Genomic DNA, 13,014 nt, shown 5'->3' on the forward strand with positions numbered 1-13,014 from the left:
CATAGAGGTATCGGAGCTCGCCATTCCTGTTTCTGATGAACTCCTTGTTGTTTTGCTTTGTATGAGGGAGAGAGATTTTAATTTCTACAGAATTCATAGCACTGAGAAACACGACTGTGTCTGCTAATTTTTAGAAAGCAGGGCAAGCCCAGGTCGGCTCGTTAGGCTTCCTTTTGCAAATGAAAAGAAATCAGGTGGCATAAAAGGTTAAGTTCATTTTCAGTTTGGTGCAAACAAATGACTGCTTTTGCACAGATCCTGGCCACTGATGCCCAGCTTGTCATTAAACCCCTTTTTCACACCATTTTTCTGTTCAGTGATCAAAACAGAGCAACTTAAAACATAAAACAACACCAAAACCCTACTCTACTTCACAATATCCAGTGAATGACAAAATAATGTTTAAATGCACGGCATTAAAGACTTTGTGCAGGTGAGATTATGTTCTGCTTGAGCCTGGAGGAGTGCTGAATATTTAAAGGCAATACAGTTCTGATCCTGAAGCTATTTTATTCTAAAACCTAGTTTGTATTTATCAGGTTATTTAGCCAGGAAAAAAAAAAAAAGCCACCTGGTTTTAGATGATGCAAATCTAATCAATGGGATAATTCTATTTTACTAAATGATAATCATGTTGTAAGACACAGGAGACAAAAGAATACTTACCGTAAATGCATATTCCCTCCTGCCCTAATGTTACAACAGCCTATTCTTAGCTCAGTCAAATAAATATTCATATTTAATTTGCCAGTGAGCTCAGGTAATCAGCGAGCTCAATTCAGCTATAAAAAGTAAGTCAGCAAATATGTTAATTTGCATTTTTTAGGCAGCATCACTCAGCAGCACTGACAAAGCAAAGCTAGGCTTTCTGTTCACGAGTGCTGGGGCCGCATTAATGGCTTGGGTCAAAGCGATGCGATCCCCATGGGGTGTGATGTGCTCCCCTGGGGCTGCTCTGGCACACAGGAGTGGGGTGGTGGAGGGCCAGAAGCTCAGCGAGAACCTTTTTAACAGGGAACCCATGAGAAGAGACCCTGATAAAGGCGTAGCTGCAAACAGATGGCTTTAATAGCCCGAACCAGCCAGCTCTGGCAAAGCCGGTGGAAATTCGACCGTACCCAGTCCTGCAGCATCTCACCCTTATTAGCCGGGCAGGGTGGGGTTTGCAGTTTATTTTTAGGACAAACGTTAAACAGCCCATTAAGACTTCAGTCCTTTTGGCTGACCTGAGCCATTGCTCCCCGAGGCTCAGCCCCACAACAGCACCAGGCCCTCGCGTGCCACCCCCACCATACGCCGACACAAACTAATTGCCTCCGGTTTGCTTCCCCCGTGCTTTTGGTATCATTATCTGCACAAATTTTTAAGAGGCAAGTGAGAAAATGCCAACATCAGAGAAGCTGCAGGCTAAGCTAATTGCTTGATCTGCTTACGTAGATCTAATTTAAAACAGGCGTTGAACTGCTGGAACCGCTGCTTATTTCCTCGGGGGCACATCCATCCGCCGGTGTGGCGTGAGGGATTTCAACGTGCAGGAGATGTTGTTCCTTCTCTCTGGAGGCGTAATTCTGTTGCAGGGGTGAGCACGTGCCTGTGGGCACACCGCAGAGCCTGCAGCCAGCCTTGCCTAAGTGAAGGATGCTCACAGGTGGACCTGCAGTGCGTGCTCCCCCCGTTTGGGTTGTTGAGGGTCCATGGGAACATATGTAAGTGCATGTGCAGCCCGATTAAAATAAAATGTTGCTTTTTCACAGTTTAATCAAACTGTAAAATTAATCAGTGTTACGGCTTATTCTACACCGCTGCTTACAGAGAAGGGAATGCAATTAAAATGTTGCCCAAATTCATAATTGCTGAGCTACTGCAATAAATGTGTACAAAAAAAGGACCCTTGAGATATGTGGTTGGGCCCCAAATTGCCTTTTTTTTTTTTTTTTTAATTCAAGAAGAGCCCTAGCAGCACCAAGAACAGCCTGCCTGTGACAGCTCTGCTGCTAATTACTTTATCAAGACCTGCTGTATCTAAAAATAAATTAAAAAAAAAAAAAAAAAAAGCAGGTGCTGAGATCAGACCTTGTGGCAAAGTCGCAATGCTCAGCCCTCACCTGGCTGCCTCTGCCCAGGGACTGCTCTACACAAGGGGTCCCCAGGGAGGGTACAGGTGATAACAGATACCAGGGATGTGCCCAGGCTGCTCTGCAGCCCCAGCCCCAGCCCCCTGGAACTCCCCACCAAAACGCCAGCCACTATGGGAAGCACTGCCACCGCACCAGTGATTTATCCCTAATAAAAGTCCCTAATAAAAGCCCAGCACGACTAAGCTGTAACAAAAATTGCTGTGATCGTTCCTTATTACTAACAGCTCTGGAGGAAAAACAACAAAAACAAACCGTGTGTGTGCCATTGACGGGACTGGGCAGATACGGAGCCGTGCCAGCTCTGGCTCGAATTGCCACCTGTGGGCTGCACAGGTACTCACGGCACTCAACGCTTTCTAGTCCATATACCTGGACACCAAAGGTTTTGAAGAAGTGCACTGAGAAAGCTTTATTCCCTTTATACTAAACATTGCCACATTCTGGGGCCAAAAAGGCTGGGTGGGCTAATACTGAATACAAAAATTGGCTATGTGAAACTTTTTCCTGATATATGGGAAAAAAATAAATCATGGAACAGGTCTATCGGTAATTTCAGTTATTTTCTGATTGATATTTGGCTATCTGCTATAAAACCTGGGAATATATTCTACGTGTGAATCATTTCCACATTAAACAAACACTGTGCAGCCAGAATTAAGGAACTGGAATCCTACAGCCATTAGGATGCCATTACATGGCATTTTTTTTTGGTTAAATAGTTGAAATTTAACCATTTATTAGGTAGCTTTAGCCAAGGTCCTTTTCAAGCTGCCTCTCCTGCACCCACCTTTACCTCCTCAGTGGGTATTTTAGGCACAATGCACTTGGGCACCTTCCTCCAGATTCACAGGGTGACACCAGGGGAACCTCACTGCCTGCTGCTCTCCTGGATTTTCCCACTGGCACACCAGGGTCTGGTCACAGCCAGCAAGGCAGAGCTCCAGCACTGCTCCCATTTTGTGGAATTACACAGACCTAGGAAAGCCAGGCTGGTGCCCCTGAAAGTCAAATGAAATTCAATGCTTAGGAGGAAGAGACAGAGGAGTGCATTAAGAAAAAAAAGAACAAAGAAAAAAAAAAGAAAACCCTACAAACCTTCAGCTCCCCCAGACAGACTAACATAATCTGGTTTCCCTTTAAGGTCCCTAACCTAATAAACCCAACATTAGCAACAGGCAGTAATGGAACAGATACTGCAAGTAAATGCCGAGCGGTTACACGATGTCAGGAGGCCACGGCTCGATCTGGTGTTTTATCACCTCACTTAAATGCTTTGGGGCTGGAGGGCACCGCACTCCCCCTGCTTCCACGAGGACCTGTTTTAATGGTGTGCCATTTCCTGCCTTGCAGGGGTGCAGGAGGCTTACACCGAGTAAAGGTTATGACCAGAGATGCGCACCACTTGCTTTTCAGCGATTACAGACAAAGAGCTATTTACCAAATTCCTTTATATTCAGGAAAAAAAAAAAAAAAAAAAAAAAGAGAGAGAGAAAGAGGAAAAAAAAAACACAAAACACACACACAAACACAAAAACAAACAAAAAAGTTGAATCAGATAATCATGACAATGCCAGCTCCTGGGGCTGGTATTGCCATGATCATCATCCCCAAAGTGATGGAAGTTTTGTGTTGGGGAAGCTGCCCTACATTTCCCAAAGGGCATCCCAGAGGCAAGATCAGCATCACCCCAAAAATTGCTTTGGTCTACGACAGAGGGGCAGCTCTGATCTCAACGTGCTGTCTGCATTTGCAGCGAGGAGCAAGTTGGAGAGCAGGGCTGCAGAGCACACAGATTTGGTACCAGCAGGATGGCCAAACTCTCAGCAGCAAGAGCTCCAAACTGAAGGCACAAACTCTTGGGATGACCCTAGTGTTACTTTCATTTATGTATATAAAATGAAAACAACGAAAGTAAACACACATGGACACACCATGCCCAAGCACTGGTCCTGTATCTGCACACCAGCTGAACAGATGGGCTTAGCGAAACAAAAACCCAGGAGTTAGCAAAGGCTTCTGCTGCTGGGTTCATCCAAGCTGCTGGGCGGCAGGAGCAGCAGCCTGCAGAATGGTGTTGACGTGGCACACGTATGAATTTCATTCACAGGAAATGCAGCAACAAAGATCTAATGGCTGCACAAATGCAGTCCAGAAATACCATTGATCCTAAAACAGTAGATGGGAGCATCAGATAATTTAATGAACAGCAAAGATCTTTTAACAGCAGCAGCCTGTTTAGCATTGCTTATTTTATCTCTTTACCATGTGAAGCTGCGCATCTTGTTCAGCCCGTATTGTAACTCCCATTGTTTAAACACTGATGTACAAACTATATTTGGGCCTATAAATTCTTATAGTAATTTCCCAGAAAAGTTCTTACATTATTTCCCTCACTAGATATATTACTGGGGCTTTTTACTACAGAGCAGACATTTTCTGCAGCATTGCACCGTCAACTCTACATATGCTCGTCATTGCAAAGCATCTTAAATAACATCTGCTGTGGTCTGTGTGAGACTAGCTCTACACCTCCAAAGTCAATGGTTCATTTTTCATCAACTCCAATAGGAGCAACGCCCGACCTAGATATGCCTGTGCATCAGTATTGTGGGGAACATTCACGCGATCACACGGCAATGCATCAAAGACACTGGATTTCAAAATAATATTGATCTGCTCTGGAGATTTACAGTACCTGTTAGAGTATATTTTCACTGTGTACACAGCAAAAGCTCCAAGAATTTGTGCACTTATAAATGTATAGGAGCGTGCTAGAGCCAGCCATGAGGCTTACAACAATTAGCCAACGCTTTGCTTTGTGTCCCTGGCAGAGCGGGCCCGTATGGAGGGACTTGTCAAGCACCCAACATGTGGTTGTCTCTGGTAAAAAACTTATGGATAAGCAAAACTCTCAGAAATTCAACAACAAACCTTTTAGTCAAGGCCAAATTCATTCCTGGCTTGCTTCTAAAATAAAGTAATAACAATAAAACTTGTATATTCAACTAGTGCTGAGTCGCACCCTTCTGTTCTGAAAACATCCCTTCTTAAGAGTCTGAGGGATAATCCAGGTCGGATTTCCTCATTCTAGCTCCTGCACCTCTTAAGTTTGCAACAATTGTTTGTCGTCAAACCTTGTGTCATTCCAAAAAAACCTGGAAATAATGAAGAGTTGCATAATACGGAGTGAAAAATAGTAAAAGCAGGAAAAACAAACATGCATTTCATTACCATTTTTTGATGAGCAGTTCCTGGGCCATAACCTGTAACAGCAGTAATTAAACCACCAAGCTCTAACACAGGCATTGCCCAGCCCTGCTGCATGCCAGGGACTGAACGTGCGGGGCAGCTGCGAGCCTTGGGATGCTGTCAGGAACATCGGGGAACAATAAATGTGATTGAAGAGCTTGTTTGCAGGGATGGTTAAAATGCTCCCGTCATACTGTGAGCAACAACAAAAAGGGAAAACAGACTTAATTGTCTTCGTTACAACTGTGAGAAAGGCAAGCTACTCGGTAAAGCAACGTGCAGGCTCACAGTGCCCCAAACCCCTGAAATACTGAAGCCCATGCTGCTTTAGTCTCCAGCTGTCATTGTGAAAAAGGCATTTTCAGAGCATAAACAAACAGATTTTGGTAGAACAGCTGCTGTGTGCCTTTTGGATGTGCAAATACAACCCTGTGTCATGAAACCAGTTTCCCCAGTACAGCCTCATCCCTCAGGCCTCTGCCTTTCAGGCCCAGCTCTGGTGCCTTACTGCTCCTCCCTTAACCCCTAGGTAGCACGAGGTGAGGACCTGCACTGCCACACTCAGGATCTGAAAGCCTCATAGGAGATGCTTCTTTAAAACAAGAGGAGAAACGGGAACTGAGGCTTGGAACACAAGCCCAGCAGGGAGGGTGATTTAAATACAAACACCAAGCCCTGCCTCGCATCTCCAGATGCCTGCAGGTATGCTGACAGGTGAACCCTGCAGCCTTCCTCTGCCATCCAGCTCCCCCAGGGCAATCCATCCTCCAGCACACCCCAGAGAGAAGCCGGTCCCATCCCCATCATCCCATCGCTTTTGCCCCAGCTGATGACCACCTCCTTCACCCCTCAGCTGGCCCCCTAAAGCCAGCGGGCTCCTGCACCAGCCCATGTGGCACAGACCCATTGCACCCCGTCACAGCTTTGGGTTCAACCCGCACTCCGCTTCCCTATTTACTATTTCCATGCTATTACTGAAGGTGGTGGGATTAATTAAAGGCAATTAGGTGTGTGATTACAAGCTGCAGGTGTGGCAGAAGGGACCCCAGCCCCGGGGCTGGGCCTGCCCTCCTTCCAGGCCCTGCACAGTGCACCAGGGCAGGGATGCTCTCGCTGGTACAAGGACATGAAGGCAAACAGCCTTTCTGCAGCATTTTAGGAGAAACCAGCAACCACGATACTGTAACCAGGCACAGCAGAGCTCCCCCCACCCTCCACCCCAAAAGTCCAGCCAGCATTGTCACCCACCTCATCTGCTTCTCAGAGCCGGGCATCTAGTGGCATTCGCTGCAAACCCTTAACGAGTTAATCTTTTTTCAGAGACAGAAGAGAATTCCGGGTAAATATATACTCCAAAGGAAAATTTCCGAAGGCATTGCAGCCAGTAAAGTACAAATCCCGGCAGCTGGCAGCTCTGAGGCAGGGTCTCTGGGTCCACAGCTCAGCGGTGCAGCAGCCTGGGAAGCCAGCGGCTGCCTCATAGGGAGCACTGGGAGCACTGGGGGCTCCCACTGCTGCCGTCCCTGTGAGCCCACCGGGGATGCACACGGGGGCTCCGTCTGCCTGCTGACATGTTCAGCAGGAAGGCAGCGATGCTGGGACGTGGTGCTTCTGCTCCCGGAGAGAGGCCGGTGGGAAGGGAAGCTCTGAAAAATGCGCGTTGGGCTGGCGGCAGCTTCCGAGGGAAAACGCAGCAACAGAGCACACGAGGGCGGCGGGTTTGAGTTTGTTTTTTTTGAGGCAGATGAAATTGAAACGTGATTTCAACTGCTCTGCATTTCACATGTTAACAACTCTGTTTGTGTGTTTATACATGTATTAAAAAGAAATAAATAGCATGGGGAGGCACTTACAGCCCCCGGCCCTCAGATATAAGGTACCTCCCGGAGAGGTGAGCACAGCCGGTGCAGGGCACGCAGCACGAATGCTCAGCCTACCAGACATCACGCCCAAGTGAAAATACAGCATCGATTTACTCCCTTTAAGATTAATACGATAGGAATGGAGTAGCCTAATTTTAATGAATGTGAATAGCAGAAAAGCAGCCTGTGACTTTTTAATTGATCTGCTGGCTTGAATGCAAAGTGAGCTCAGGCAGAGGGACAGCTGCTGCAGAGGAGCAGTGCTCCCAGGCTGAACCACAAACACCTCACCCCCAAATTCTCCCCTCACCCCCGGCTTTTCCCCTTGCCCCTCACTTCTCCCCTCATCCCCCATTTCTCCCCTTGCCCCCCACTGCTCCCAAAGCCCTCCTAGCCAGAGCAGAGCAGCTTCCACCTCCTACCAGTGTCCTCCCACCCCTCAGAGACTGGTGACCCCCAGGACCCGTTCCTCTGGCATGGTGTCCCCAAGGGTCTGACAAATCTTTTATTTTAATCGTGAGCCTTTTTTATTCCAGGCAGGGTCCTTTGCTCATTAACAGAGTGCACATGTGCAGGACGTGCCAACTGAGTGATTTCTGTTCTTGTTCAGATTGAAGGAAACATCTCAGGTGGACCAGGTGGGTACTGATACACTGTGCTAAGGTACTGCTGCACCCGTGCACCAACATGAGAAATTCCCTTGGAAAAATCCTTGACTGCCACTTTTATGGTCAGACATCAAACATGCTGATCAAATGCACTGTCACAGGCCATGGAAATTTAATAATTTGCAGCGAGTGTAAAAGCTGTGGCTTGAAAATATTTTTAAATCCTTCTTCAGAGCTGAAGTAGAAGTCTTTCCCATAAACAGGTAGCACTATTTGCTGATATGACAGAACATTTTATTCACAGATTTGGAGATACTTCTGAAAGAAATTTCCTTCCCTTCTCCACAGAAACTCTGCTGAGCCCTTTCTCTTTGCAGTAATGAAGAGAAAAATCAATTCCAGGCATTTTTGTGCCTTCCCTGTTAAAAAGCAGGTGGATCTGGAGACCTGATGGAACTGCTTCCTTCTGCTGCTGGAACAGCCAGTGCAAATGTGCTTGCAGCAAGGACAAGGCACATACACCATCATTACAATTTGTGGTGGTTATGTTGGCAAGGTTGAGTCAAAATATATTCTACCGCGCTAAAAAGGAATAATGCAAATACGGGCCAGCACCTTTACACATTTCCCAGGATGGCTGTCCTGCATCAAAACCTTCTACCAGTCCAGCTTTCACACAGATCAAGGGCTTCAAATCAAGGGATTTTTCTTTGTGAAGAACTGCAGCCACGGCCCTTGCCTGGGTGCATAGTGCAGCTGCCTGTGGGCAGCACATCTGTGCCAATAAATACTCCTCTGACAGATACTAGAATTTATCTGCATAGCACAATAGATAAAATATTAAAAAAAGAAAGCACAAAGCGATTCATGATAGCACCTATCACCTGCCTGTGCTCAGGCATGGACATGATGTCCAGGAGATATGAGGCGAGTTGTCCCTGTCTGCTCACAGATGTCTGATCACAGCATGGAGCCCAGAGACATCAGATAACACCTCCAAAATAGTGACGCAGCTGATCAGTGACTTCTCATCTTTTTCATAGCCACAGGACTTTTCTCCCTTTTGTCTCCTTTTTCTCTATTTTTTTTTTCTTTTTTCTTTTTTTTTCTTATGCTATCAATAACAAGCCTTAGTGCCTGACCGAAAATAGCAGTCCTCCAACAAGCCTCCATTCCTGAGTCAGGATTCACTGTCATGGAGTTATCACATCCTCAGGGGCAAACACAAAATGCAAGGCACCAAACAACACGTAATATCTATTTCTTTCTTTTTAATAAAAAAGGCTCAAATATATATATATACATACACACACTAAATATAGTGAAAAATATTAAAATCTGGAGTATATTGCTTTCTTCCCTAAGCCAGACTCTACAGAATTTGTAGCTCTGATGGGTGGTAGAGGCAAGAGCATCTTCCACAGACATCATCTGGTGCCGGTGAGACCCCCTGGTCCCACTTCCCCCCATGGATCCATGGATTTGACCCTGGAGGCACAGGGCCAGCTGAGTGGGTGGTGGATACGCAGGGGTGATGGAGCAGTGAATGCACAGCCCAGCTCTCCTGGGTTGAAGTGGGCTGGGAGCCTGATGCTCACATCGCTCGAGCTTCCCATGGAGGAAGCCAGTTTCAAGTTGGCTTCAGTAAAATGATGGCTATCATTGAAACGATAAATAACAGCTGAGAGTGGAGTATCTGGGATTACCCTAAGTGCCACAGCCCTACCCAGGAAAGTTATGTGGAAAGAAACTCTACAAACAATACAATATCTGTTCAGAGAGATAAATGATATTCACGGTAATGACTTTTTTATCACCAGGGGGGAAAAAAAGAGCAATTTACTTTGCTGGTTTCCATTTCTCCATACACTGCCTGACAAAATAGCAGGCAGACACAGAACCTTTTCAAATGAGAGCTGGCAGGTTCAGGGGAAACTACTTTAAATATATTTGAGACTAACACTCTCTATTTTATATTGCTCACAGTAAGCATGATCTGCAGCTCTCACAGTGTCAATTTTTTCTATTAATTGTTAATGAAACAGCCAGCTCTCCCGAGGACAGAGGGAGGTGTTGTTTTCTAATTTTTCAAATCAAGAATATTGTAATAATCCCTCATTAATTCAATCATCTTTCTGTCAGGTAACTGCTGTGTAATTTAAGGGGTAAGGTTTTAAATAAAGATCTTGGCAAAACCATCAGATTGATTTAGAGCATATCCTCCGTCTAAGTGAAACTCATAACCCCCAGAAACAAATTAGTCTGAAAATCAAAGGTAGATGGCAACCAAAAAGTCATAACTCTTCATATATGCCTTTTTTTCCCTCTCTCTTTTTTTTTTTTTTTTCTTTTTCTTTTTCACAATCAAAACGCTAATTACGACACTCCTTGGCGGAGCACAGGGCGGGCTGGGGGCTTGCCTCTGAGTTGTTGGCTTGCTGCTGCTGCTGGGGGGAGATTGCTGAGACCTGGTATTTGGCAGTGAGAAGGCACCAGGCACAACAGCCCCACTGAAGCCTTTAAATTTTGCCTTCTCATTCATCTGCAAGCTGCAATTGGTAATGGCTGCTGTATAACCAGGTTTGGGTCGATCCTTGGCAAAATGCTGTATAAACAGCACTGCCTAAATTATAGCCTCTTGTTTAGTGGCTCTGCCCAGAGTTATTTGCTGAATTAGGCAAGCATTCATTGCTCCAAAGGCTGAGGTGATAAAACTGGATAGCACCGAGCTGCTGGGAATGCCTAGGTCTCCACTGCAGAGAGGGAATCTTTTGGGACACGTCCTGAGACATCCACTACTTAACGCAGTGCCAATATCGCAGTGTTAACACCAGTTAACCTCCTCAGAAATACTACCATGTTTATTTAAAAACGTGTGGCATTTAGTTTCTTCATTTTCCCCCGCTGGCAGATGCTGTCCCTTGGGGAGCACCCTTAGGAGGCCCTTATCATGCAGGAGGAGGAATTTGCCTTTCCTCTGCTTGGCTGGGCTGGCTGCGTGCCTCCCCCCAGCATGGGATGCTTCAGTAAACCTGGCTCTTATGGAAATTGAGTCAGATTATAGGAAATTATTTCTCCTCTGGCTGGTATCTCAAAAGATTCAAATTAAGTGCTTTAAAAGCCAGCAAAGTGTGCCTTGCTTCTGAGGCAGGCCTTTCCGCCAGGTAACACATTGTCGGCATTGGGGTTCATATTTCTGCGAAGAAAACCACCACCATTCGGCGAGTATAATTAAAAGATAAACTCAGGGAGCTTACTGTTCAAGTGGGGAAGGAGACCTGTTCAGCTAAAATAAACTTCAAGGCCAAAATGTAGGAGGTTGCTCTTGCAGAGGCTGTGTAAAGAGGAAATACCACAGAGTCACAGCAGCCAACACGGTGAGTAGCACAACGATGTCTTCGAGTTGTAGACCCCACACGTGTGTCCCCAGTCCCGACTGGCTCCTACTCTCAGCCCCTGAGGGTCTCAGCCTCTCCCCCTCTTTTCTTCCCATGCATGGAAAACCCTGAAAGGTCCATGCTGGCACGGAACAAGAGCAAATTTTTCAAAACTAGTTGGTTTTTGATTATGAATTTTTTGTTTTCAAGTCATGTTAAAGCATGACCATGTGCTCTGACTTGCAGCTTCTTAACTATGTCATCCCTGTCAGACAAGACTGTGTTTTATTTTTCAGCTTAGCTGGCCAACAAAAGTTATCAACGCTGCCCTGTCTTAAACCTTCTTAATTGAAGGTCAGCACATTTCCTGGTACCTCATCTCAAAAGAGAGAGAGTTCTTCTTCTAAAATAAGATAAAATAAAATAAAATAGAAATCCAAAACATTCAATGCTTGGGCTGATGTTGAACGATGTTAAATCATGGAGAGAGTGCCAGCAGTGAAGTCAGTGCTATTTGCCGTGACTACATTACTGGGAGAGCACAGAGGATGCTGCCGTACTTCTCACAGCAATGAAAATGATCATTCAATGTAATTCTACACTTTCTTTCCCAGAAAATGCTGTTCTTGGAGAGAAAGATCTTTGATATTTGAACCTTGTGATTTACTCGTCAGGATGATCATTTTAACGTGACACATCAAGCTGTTATTTGTAATTAGAACTACAAATCAAAAGACATAGATACTTAAAAATAAATCTATTTTCCAAATAGCTTCTTAGGTAGAAAGAGAAAATGAAGATAAATCAAAGAGTAACAATGCCAACAGGCTACGTAGATGAATGCAGGAAAGCCACATGCCATGTTGAACACCGATGGGGACAGCCAGAAGACAGCAGGCCACCCATCACACCAGCCAGGGCCAGCCAGCCCCAAGAGGCAGCGGAGAGTATTTGGGGCCTGAGCACTGCAGCGGCTTCCCTGGGAAAGGTTGCTTTGCTTTCCACCTCCACAAACAGCAGTTTTCCAAAAAAAGGCTGCCGAATCTGGAGCAAACCTCCTGGGAAGCTTTGTAAAGTGGCAGCTTACAGGTTTGCCATCACTTAGTTTAAGACAAGAGGTGCCTACCAGGATGCTGTCTGAAACCTGGCACTGCCCGGCACACAGGGAGCACGAGGTTCAAAAAGGGACCTTCAATTAGATCACTTTCTGGATGAGCAGCAGTCAGAGACATAATTAGCATTCTTCAGGTTGCTGGAGCCCCAAAGTCTGAAGAATCGGGTACTGTTTCCCTTGGCTCTGCAGAAATATGCTTCTCCAGGGCATGAACAAGCTCAGACACCTATTTCTTAAAACATGTGCTGGCTGATGCTGCATGAACTCCTTCGCACGCACTGACGGTTTTAAATGGCTTACAAATTCCTCTGAGAACTGGGGGATAAGGGGAATTGTTGGGAAGATTGCAGGGATGTGAGCACACGTCTCCATGCATGCAGGCTGTGTCCTGTGTGTGCCTGGAATGCCCCAATGCTACTGCCCCTGATGCTGGCTGGGCACGAGGTCCCGACCACTGACTCAAATTAAAACCCAGTGAAAAACACGATCAAAAATATGTGCTTCTCCTTATTTTGCCATATCTTACTTTGATCTCCTCCTTAATTTACAGGTTTCTCTATGGAGTTTTACACTAACAATTTTTTGAAGGTCTAGCTGGCTTTCCACATCACTTTCACACTGATTGCTGCGAACAACATCAAGGCAAAGAAGTGGGACCATCAAAGT

The sequence above is a fragment of the Netta rufina genome (genome assembly GCF_964035555.1).
Source record: "Netta rufina genome assembly, chromosome: 9".
Classification (NCBI taxonomy): domain Eukaryota; kingdom Metazoa; phylum Chordata; class Aves; order Anseriformes; family Anatidae; genus Netta; species Netta rufina.